The sequence below is a fragment of the Microchirus variegatus genome, assembly GCF_963457635.1.
Source record: "Microchirus variegatus genome assembly, chromosome: 10".
In the NCBI taxonomy this organism is placed as follows: Eukaryota; Metazoa; Chordata; class Actinopteri; order Pleuronectiformes; family Soleidae; genus Microchirus; species Microchirus variegatus.
In genome coordinates this window covers 22765814-22776511 of record NC_139811.1, presented here as the reverse complement: position 1 = coordinate 22776511, position 10698 = coordinate 22765814, and positions in this window count along the sequence as shown.

Genomic DNA, 10698 nt, shown 5'->3' with positions numbered 1-10698 from the left:
TAACCTTAAAGGTGCATTATGTAATAAATCTAAAGCAACTGGCCATAAAATCCTCCTAATATGTCACAGAGACTCAGGAATAATGTTCATATAACAAACTGAACTCACCAACAACAACAGTACAGACAAAATATTTGCATTAAAAACAATATTTTGCAGACTGCAAATCATGTTTATGTTTTGGAATCATGTTTTGGCATGTGGCGCCACCTACCGCCGTCTACCAATCATTGCAGTCAGTAGAGTCTCAGCTGCCGAGCAACCACGGGTTGCCAGTAACGTCACAAAACAAAAACCTAAAAGAACTCGGTATTTTGAATTTGAATGTAGTAACCGTTTTTGGCCACATTCTTACATATGGCACCTTTAACCCTGACCCTAAAACCAGGTCTTAACCACCCCAAAAAGCCCTTAAAAGATGTGAGGACCAGCCAAAATGTTCACACACACACACACACACACACACACACACACACACACACACACACACACACACACACACACACACACACACACACACACACACACACACACACACACCTTGAAGCTCTTCACTTCCCAGAGGTCACCCATGTGGCTGACAGGTGAAACTGCAACACACAATCACCACTGTGCGCTCAATTACACACATGACAAAAATCCCACTCTATGGTCACCATCCTCTCTCTCTCACGCACACGCACACACACACACACACACACACACACACACACACACACACACACACACACACGCACGCAAAGCCACACCCACCAACACCACCTGCTCACTGATGGCACTCGCGCTCTACAACACCAGCAGCACCACAAACATCTCCCAGCATCTCTGCAAGCCTCTCACATCCAGCCCGCTTCCCACTGAGCGATGCTGCCTCCTCAGCATCACTCTCCTCCAAAGTGATGCTGCTCCCCACGAGCCCTCAGCCCAACCCCCCACATCCTCTGCTTCCCACAGTGTGTGACAGGGGGGAAGAGAAAAAAAAAACCCTGCTACACAAGTATACATGAAGATAAGGTTGACATGCCTTGAGATGGTGCATTGCCCATGCTGCGACACGGACCGCTGCAGCTGAAAGTGACCGCGTTTCCTGTTTCCCCCTCCTCTTTTTTTCCTCCTTGTCCTCCTCCTCCCTCCTCCTGTCCCCTTCGCTTTTCTTGCTTCTGTTCTTCACAACGCGCCGTGTGTCTTCCTTCCTCGTGCCGCTCCGCGCGCTCCTATTCGCTCCTTTCCTTCTAACCGTCCTCCTTCTCTTTGTCTTGCTCCCACTCTGGCTTTTCTCTTCCCTGCGCTGGAACCTCCTTTCGCGAGATGGCTGGTCCAGCAGCGGCACTCCTGACAGCACTGCGCGTGTGTGGCTGCGAGCACGTGTGTGCGTGCGCGCGCGCGTGTGTGTGTGTGTGTAAGAGAGAGAGAGAGATGGGTGTACGCTTCAGCTGTATCAGCTTTGGGAGACTGTGCATGCCGGTGCAGGGATGCTCAGCGCACAGCAAAGAGGGAAGCACACATTTTTGCCCGTGATCAATTCACACTCCCTCACCCACGCGCTCCCACTGGCTCCCTCCATGCCTTATTTCCTAACCACCACAAATCATTCTCTCTCTATCTCTATCTCTCTCTTAAAGACACAGGCAGCATTGCTGCATTGCCACAGGCCCTGGACACAATTCATGATAGAGTGATAATAAAGGAGAGTCCAGGGTCACAGACCTTTGAGTGTGGGGGTCAGCACCAGAGAGAGCAGGAGGGGAGAAATGTTTTTGCTTGAAGTTGGAAGTTGGAATTTTCAAAGTTTACAGGATGTTCCTTCAATTGGAAAGGCTTCTAAAAATCCGGTTTCCAACTCTTAACGTCGGACATAACATAGGATAACATAACGTAGAATTCTAATGCTGTGTTCACAATGTACATGTGCCGCAGAATCGTTTTTTTACATTTTGTGACGCGATGGGAGCACAAGTTGCCGTATTTTAAACAGAAGTAACATTTCTTTTACCATCAACCAAAGCATTGTTGTTAGTGATGGGATCGGCAGTTCATTTGAGTGTACTGAATCACTTGAATCAGTTCATTAAAATGATTCGTTCAAAAGATTCGTTCATCGAATCGCTCAGTGCTAAGCAGGAGCCCTGTGTCCTGCTACGTGACTCACGTCCTCCCTGAGTGCAGTACGTTCGCGCCGCGGGTCATAGAGTGAGTGACAGCGCGGACAAGATTCACGTCCACAGCCACAGTTCACCAGCTCTCTGTGTGTCAGTTCACGTCCACAGCCACAGTTCACCAGCTCTCTGTGTGTCAGTTCGTTCACGAATCATGAGTGAGTCAGTGTACTGACGAATCACAGCAGCACGGCAGACACAGTTCTTCTCACTAGTTACTCCCTCCCCTCTCGGAACACGTTGGCTGGCGTCGGTTGCCGGAGATTCACGAGTGAGTGGCGACGTCGGCGAACGACCTCACGAGAACGCGGCAGTTCCATTACCGGCCACCACACTCGCTGCTGAAGAGCTGAAATGTGCAGTGACCAGCCGCCTCCCCGTCCCCCTTAAACAACAATGGGCAATTTGCAATGACATCTCAGTAGGAAACCTCCCTAAAGGGGCCCCACCTCACTTTAACCTGTGTGAAGTTATCGTTCTGCAAGTTGGAAAATGAAGAGGATTATTTACAGTGTAATGCATATCTTTTTTTACTCGGTTTTTCAGTTATTTACAGTATTTTATTGTTCTATATATTTATATTGTTTTATAATGTGGGTTCTTTACAGTGTATTTTTTTAACTAAGTTGATATAGTTTTTTAAATGCTATTTACAGTATTTTATTGTTCTTTACATTTATATTTGAATTTTTCGTTGGTGTCAGATTATTTGTAACATAATGGTGATGAACACTGGTTGGAAGGCCCGGTGGGAATTTTTGCTTAGGGCCCCTACAGACTCTAGAATTGCCTCTGTCCAACTCAGAGAGTCGGAGCGACCTCCCAAATCCCCACATAGGATAAGCCTCCTCAACTCAGACATTCCTACTTCCAACTACAACTGGAATGCATTAGTAACTGGTACACATAATACTGTTCAGGTTTAATCTGTAGTTGCTATGATGTTCGCATGCACAAAATACAATGTCTGCTGAGATAGGCACAGCACCCCCCGCGACCCTCTGGTGGAGGATAAAGCGGTAGATAATGGATCAATGGATGGATGGACTTTGGTACAGGAAGTGAGGGATTTACATAATGACTCAAACTTCAGTTTTGAGTCACGAAGAAGTGTAACAGTGTGAAAACACACCTTGAACAGGTGTCCATGTCTCAAGTTAGTTCCTGTGTCAGCACCTGATACAGCCACACTGGACCATCGCTTTCAATCGTGGCAACCACCAAAAATCTCCAGTAAAGGAGTAAGGCCAACATCATGTCATCTGTTCAGCGATGCCATCCAATCACAGTTACAATAAACTCTATATTGAAATCAATCATGTATAATTCTGAGTGTGATAAGTGGACAAACCAACGAGCCACAAGTGGCTGGAAACTGAGAACAGATGGAGCAAAAATGAAGGTTTAATAGAAAGGCCAGTGAAATGACAGAGATTTAGCTTGTTGCTGTCAAACAGAGTAAATCTATTCCTTTGCTGCAGGAGCTAATGTGTGCTGATGAATTAAGTAGAAAGGGGATACAGGGGAAGGGGGATCGGGCAGTAAAATGTCATGAGATGAAGAGATAAAAGAGGATGAAGGGACCTCTTCATGATGAGAAGGATGAATAATGCATGGTCAGAATACTCACACTGTTCCTGTCCATCATGTCCATCTTTGAAGTCAGGGAGTGCATGGGTCTGTCCACCTGTAAGAGACAAAAAACAAGCTGACAAACCCCCAAAAGAGCACAAATTGAATCGTCCATTTACTCCATTTGAAGTTAATGTGAGGGGAATTTACAAGACACCTCACGATAAGGTCAGAACGTGTGCCATGAATGAATCTGAGGTCATTAAATCATATTTGGGAACTGCACAAAACACAGTTGTGCTATCAAAACGAGAGACTCATCCCGGCTGCACCACACATCTCCTCATGGACACTCACACCCCCTACATGTCTGCTCTATACTGCAGCTGCTGCACATACGTGCATATATTCATATTCTACACATATATGGTCTCTTTTAACTAATTCTTGTGCAGTAAGGGTATTTAATTGGATTTGCTTTCATCTTGATTGATCCTGATTAATCTGATTCGTCATATTTGTTATTTGTTTTGTCACATTTGTTTGTTACTGTAAATCAGACGGCACCAACTCGCGGCCCGAGGGCCACATGTGGCCCCCCTAATCAAGTTCATGTGTCTGTTTTTGTTATATATAGATTCATTTTGCATCATTAATATGTTTCATATCAAACTATATAGCGTCCCACATCAAATCAAACACTTTTTTAATTAAATTCTGTCTGAATATGAGTATCTTGATATAATTTCAAGCTTATATTGCCCACCCTGACTGAATAATTATGCTTTGTTTTTCACTTCCTGACCAGATTTGACACTAATTGACCCCAAGGTCATTTCAGTTTGACACCCCTGCTGTAAATGGTTTGTGCTTTTCTAGTGATGATCACTTTAAGTTGCTTTACATACCTCTACAGCTATGTTACATACTGTGTGCAACACGTTTTTCATACCCGTTCACATGCTGCCCACACAGGCTTCAGGAGTAATGTGTCTTGCCCAAGGACACATCGACATGCGTGTAGACTAGCAGAGCCCACAACCTTCCAGTTAGAAGACGACTAACTTTACCACTGATCCACCATCATTCTGTTTGTTCCGCAGTTAAACACTACAGCAAACACCCTGTATGTTGTTCCAAATTATGGAGCCGTAACTACAGGATCTACATGATTAGCTCTGGGTTCAGCAACACATCCACTAGAGGGCAGTTGATGGTGATGGTGGTGATAACTTAATTGTTTTCCAGTTTAGAAAGAGATGACATGAAAAGTTCTGCCACTCTACACTATTCGCTACACTGCCCCCTCAGGATTTCTAGTGGTACTGCTCTGGTTTGTCTTGAACTAATCCATGAAATAGCTCATTACTATATTCTAAGTAGTGTTAGTATACAAACGTTAATGGGTGTTCAGAGGCACAGTAAACGTTAAATGCATTTTGGTAAAAGCATATGTAATCAAGGATAGTAATGTTAGTGTAAATACACTCACTGGACACTTTCTTGGGTACAAAAGCAGCTCCCAGTGTGTTCTTCTGCTGCATGTAGCCCATCTATTTCAAGGTTTGTTGTGCTTTTAGAATTGGTCTTCGTACTACCTTGGTTTCTATCATTTCAAATCATCGTCAGAGGTCATTTTCCTCTGACCTGGCATCAACAAGGCATTCTGACTTGTGTTTTTATACCACTGCTGTGTGGCTTTATTCTACACTGGCACGAAGCAAGTAAACCTACAAGACTAACTTGTAGACTCCGAGAGTCCGAGGATGCTGGAATTGTGTCAGTGAGATCATTTCAATGATTTGTGAGTTTACTGCACTGACACTGGTTGTTTGGGAAAACCGTAGTGGAAAAGCAGAACAGAAATGCCTAATGGCATGTTTTTGCCTTAGGGTTTGTATATTTTCCTCGAGACGAGGGCGAACACTGCAGAGGTGTAACTTGCTGAGTAAGGGGCTTTGTACAGTTCACGAGCACACTTTGTTTGCTAATAAAATTACATCTGCTGCTTTATTGTTGGCGTTGAGACAGACGTTGCACAACTGGGCATTTGTTTTTAGGTATTTTACAAAATTCCATGGTCTTAAAACACATTTCTGGTCAACTCTTAAAGGCTAAAAGGAAGCCGGTCAGTCCTGTTTTGCCTCCTTCCTTCTCGCCACCTCAGCAGCACAAACTCGTCGACCCAGAAATCCTTCGGCACATTCAGTGGCACAATAGATCTGTCCTCGCTTCACTGGAAACTAGCCAGCTGAGGTTGTTGTGTGGGGGCTGGGGAGGGGGGGCTGGGAGGAATGTCAATGACAGTGTGATGCGAATGCAGGGCGTCAGGACGAGGAGCAGAGATGCTGCTACTGTACCTGTGAGGTAACAGTCATCGCCCATCAATCATCTCTTAACCTTCCCTCCCCGGCCTGTATATAACCACAGTTGCATATGTCACCTTCACAACACTTACGCAATGACAGTGCTCAGAGGTACGGTGGCCCTGAGGTGCAAAACACAAACGCAAATCAACAAAACGCAAAACACAAAACACGAATGCAAATCAACAAAACACAAACGCAAATCAACAAAACGCAAATCACAAAACACAAATGCAAATCAACAAAACACAAATGCGAATCACATAACACGAACGCAAATCACAAAACACGAACGCAAATCAACAAAACACAAACGCAAAACACAGACGCAAATCAACAAAACACAAATGCGAATCACATAACACGAACGCAAACCACAAAACACAATCGCAAATCAACAAAACACAAACGCAAATCACAAAACACGAACGCAAATCACAAAACACAAATGCAAATCAACAAAACACAAACGCAAAACACGAACGCAAATCCCAAAACACAAACGCAAATCACAAAACACGAATGCAAACGCAAACGCAAATCCACAAAACACAAACACAAATCACAAAATACAAACGCAAATCACAAAACACAAACGCAAATCACAAAATGCGAACGCAAATCACAAAACATGAACATAAATCCACAAAACACAAACGCAAATCAACAAAACACAAACACAAATCAACAAAACACAAACGCAAATCAAAAAACGCAAAACACGAACGCAAAACACGAACGCAAAGCACAAACGCAAAACACAAACGCAAATCAACAAAACACGAACGCAAATCACAAAAAAACTAACGCAAATCAACAAAAACGCAAATCAACAAAACACAAAACACAAATCAACAAAACGCAAACGGTTTTTGCATTTGTGTTTTGCACCTCAGGGCCACCGTACAGAAAAGAGCAGTGGAGTCAGCAGAGAGGAGGAAAAGTAAGGGGCCTAAAAGCCCACAATGAGACTGTCCCTGTTATATGACCAGCATTTGTCATCCGGCCACTTTAAACCTAATGCAGCGATTTTGCAGCTGCTAATTCACTTATGACCTTATTTCTAGTGGAAAGAATTGAGAAGAATGTTCACTGGAGCAGATGAGCCACCATTTCAGCGCGCCAACTCCCAAAGAACAATAACAAACGTCGGCCAAAATACAGATTAAACACAGAATGTGTCACCAGATATTATGCACCATCTACTATGTGTGGGCCAAACAGCGAGTGTGTGACAATTCCTTCACATGCACCAAGGTGGTAATGTAGCTGAGAGCTTTTGGGGATGAGCTGGAAACAGTGGAGACAAAGTTTGCACAGCTTCGTGGCGCGTGATTGTTTTTAAATTTCCCAGTCAACATGTACATCTACACCCAGTGGGGTCACACACGAGTAGCACAGCAGAAAGGGCAATGTGACCACAAAACACAAGACATGACACAAACGGAACACAGCCGTCTGACACGTGTGGAGCCGAAAAGTCACGTATACTCTTCCCATAGCAGAAAGGGCAACATGATGATAGGACATAAAACATGACAGATAGTTATTAGGCAACAACTTGCAGAAAAGTTTGTTTTATTTAAATATGATGGATAAAAGCTGGTGATGTTAGCAGGTGTGAGTCATGACAATCCCTTTAAAGCAGGTGTCTCTTCAGCCCCTCTGCAATGGCTCCCTGCAGCTTTCTTTATTATTATTTTGTATTTTATTTTCATTATTTCTTCCTAACACTAATATGCATCACATCCCATGTCCACATCAGACGCGACATTGAAAACCTCCCAAAACCCGACATACATCCACATAATTATGCCAGCAGGTTAACTACATAACATTCAAAATTGGGTTACTTTTTATTTTATTAATTTTCCCCTAACAATATGGGGGCATTTTAGTATCATCAGTGTTTTTCCTTTGTTAAAGCGATGAGATGTGATGTGATGAGATGTCAACAGTTTTCTTTTTCTAGTTCTTAAATGTCATGAATGCAACAAACTATAGTTCGTTTACATAGTATGTCTGTATGCAAAACGTTATACACAATGTTATCTTCATTTTATGGGTCAAAGAGGTTTAAAATGTTTTAATGTGCTTTTTAATTTATTCCTTTCTGTGTATTTCATGGGTTTTTGTTGTTGCTATCAGCTTCTCCCTGTCTCATAGTCACCACAGCAGATCATCTGCACACATGGCTCAGCAGTAATTTTTATGTCAGATTTCCTTCCTGACACAACCCACTGGGGTCAATTTAGAGCAGAGGTCTCTTATAAACTTATATATTTAGACATGTATCTTGCATGATAAATTAGTTTTTGTTTAGTTTTTATCACATCGATTTCACATCGAAAGCAAATACTTTTTATTTTGGAATGATGTGAAATATCCCCACAAATGGCGTTATTGCTATACCATAAAGAAAAATTGTGATATCATTTTAAGGTCCCCTGATTGTGGCCCCCAGATCACATGAATTTGAGACCTGGGGGTGGGGACCTTGCTCAGGGGTACCCCACACCCTTCACCTGGCAGGGACTTGAACCGTCAACCTTCCTGTCAGGGCAAATTCGGTCAGGTTACCAATCCATTTCTGGTTACTTATTATCATTATTGTTATTATTATTTATTTGGATTTCATGTTTTATTTGACAGTGTTTCCTTATCTCCTTGTGTGTGTGTGTATTTTATTGTGGCGGGTCACTTGTTGGTTAATACATTTTACATGCATTGCTCCATTTCTTTGGTGATGGATTGTATTATGCGTGTTGTTTTTCACGTTGCTCCAACTGCGACTGAACTGAGAAATCAAGGGGTTCTTGGCCTCAGCACCGGTCTGTTGCCAGTCAGCTGGACAAATCCTGCGTTACCATGGCGATGTGAAAGGCTAGTGTTGATATGAAAAATAAATACATAGATTTATTTAAAAAAATTTAAAAAAGGAGTAGTCAGCAGTGAAGTCTGTTTTCTTTGGCGTGAGTGGGTGGATGGTCAGAGTTTAAAAACACCACCCCGGCAGCGACAGGCTCACTGCTGAGCACCTTCTGTGACTTCTGTATGCCAGAATCATTTTTACATGCATGATCAACATGAACCTCAAGCAACAAATATAGAGCACTTTTTTTGGGTTAAGACTGGGTCTTTGTCTTTATGTCTATAAATGCATATAGAAAGTTATTCTAAGTATTTTATATACGTTTCTATAATAATTAATATACCAGTATGTAGAAGCTCTTTAACCAAAATTATATGTTTTTTTCCTAAATATAATTATGGTCCAAGCAGCACAAGGACCCTAAATAGGGCCTGAACATACCCCAAAACTCATGGATTTCTGCGACCGCATCAATCCTGGTGTAAATTTACGTCTGAAAATCATTCGGGTAAATTGGAAATGGGAGGAGCTAAAACCTGGCGCAAATAACCTCAGGTCATCTGGTGTTGGGTTTAATGTACATGAACGAAACTTGGCACACACATTCATTCGGTTGAGACTGTCAAAAAAAGTAAATGACTACTTTCCTGTGAATCCTACATGAAGGCCACCGTCCTGGATTAAACGCCAACTCTGAGGCGAGAAGAAGCGCGTATATAGCCGATATATCCATCCATCCATTTTCTACCACTCCACAGGAGGGTCACTGGGGGTGCTGTGTCAATCTAAGCTGACATAGGGACAATAGGCAGGGTACACGCTGGACAACTCGCCAGTCCATCACAGGGTCACATATAGAGACAAACAACCATTCACTCCCACACCTGTGAGTGTCCAGTTTACCTAATCCCCATACTGCATGTTTTTGGACTGTGGGAGGAAGCAGGAGAACCAAGAGAAAAAACCCACACACATAGGGGGAGAACATGCAAACTCCATGCAGAAAGGCACTTGTTCCAACCGTGGCTCGAACCCATTAGTTTTAAAGGTCACATAGAGTGGTCCTGTTGCACATATATGTTAGTTATGGAGGTCTACTTACATACATTAACTTGTTTTTATGGTCAAAAACCTCCTAGTTGCTGTTAACGTGCAGATAGGAATCCTCTTTTCTGACACTGTTACCCAGCCGCGATATTTCAGACATAAATCTCACCCCCAGAAGACAGAGTCTTGTGATTGGCCAGTACCCGGAAGTGACATATTCAGCACACCCGCTCTCAGAGGTACAGCTCCCCCCTCTGGAACGGTGGATGCACTGCTCCTCATTATCAAAACATTGTTTTAACAATGTTTAAAAATAGCTTCTTCACGACTCCCCGCCACAGTCCCTTTTATGACTTTGACCCAGAGTCAGACCCAGAGTCAGAAGACACTGTCGCTCGTGAAACACCTCAACAAATGACGTTATTCTTCTTCTGCGGTTCAATGTACGCAACCGGATGTGCCCGGACTAGTGCCCGGAGCAGGACGATCTGCTGTTCAGTGTTTACGTAACCGGACCGGGTTTTTTCAGAGATCTCGCTGAGCCCGAGATTACAATAAAACACAGCGTTCTCAGCAATGGCTGAAATTTTTGTTTAGAAACTTCAGGGCTTCATAATTTCCAAAATATGTATGCTTTCTTGTTTTTATGACAGGTGGTAAACAAATTATAAATATTGTATATATA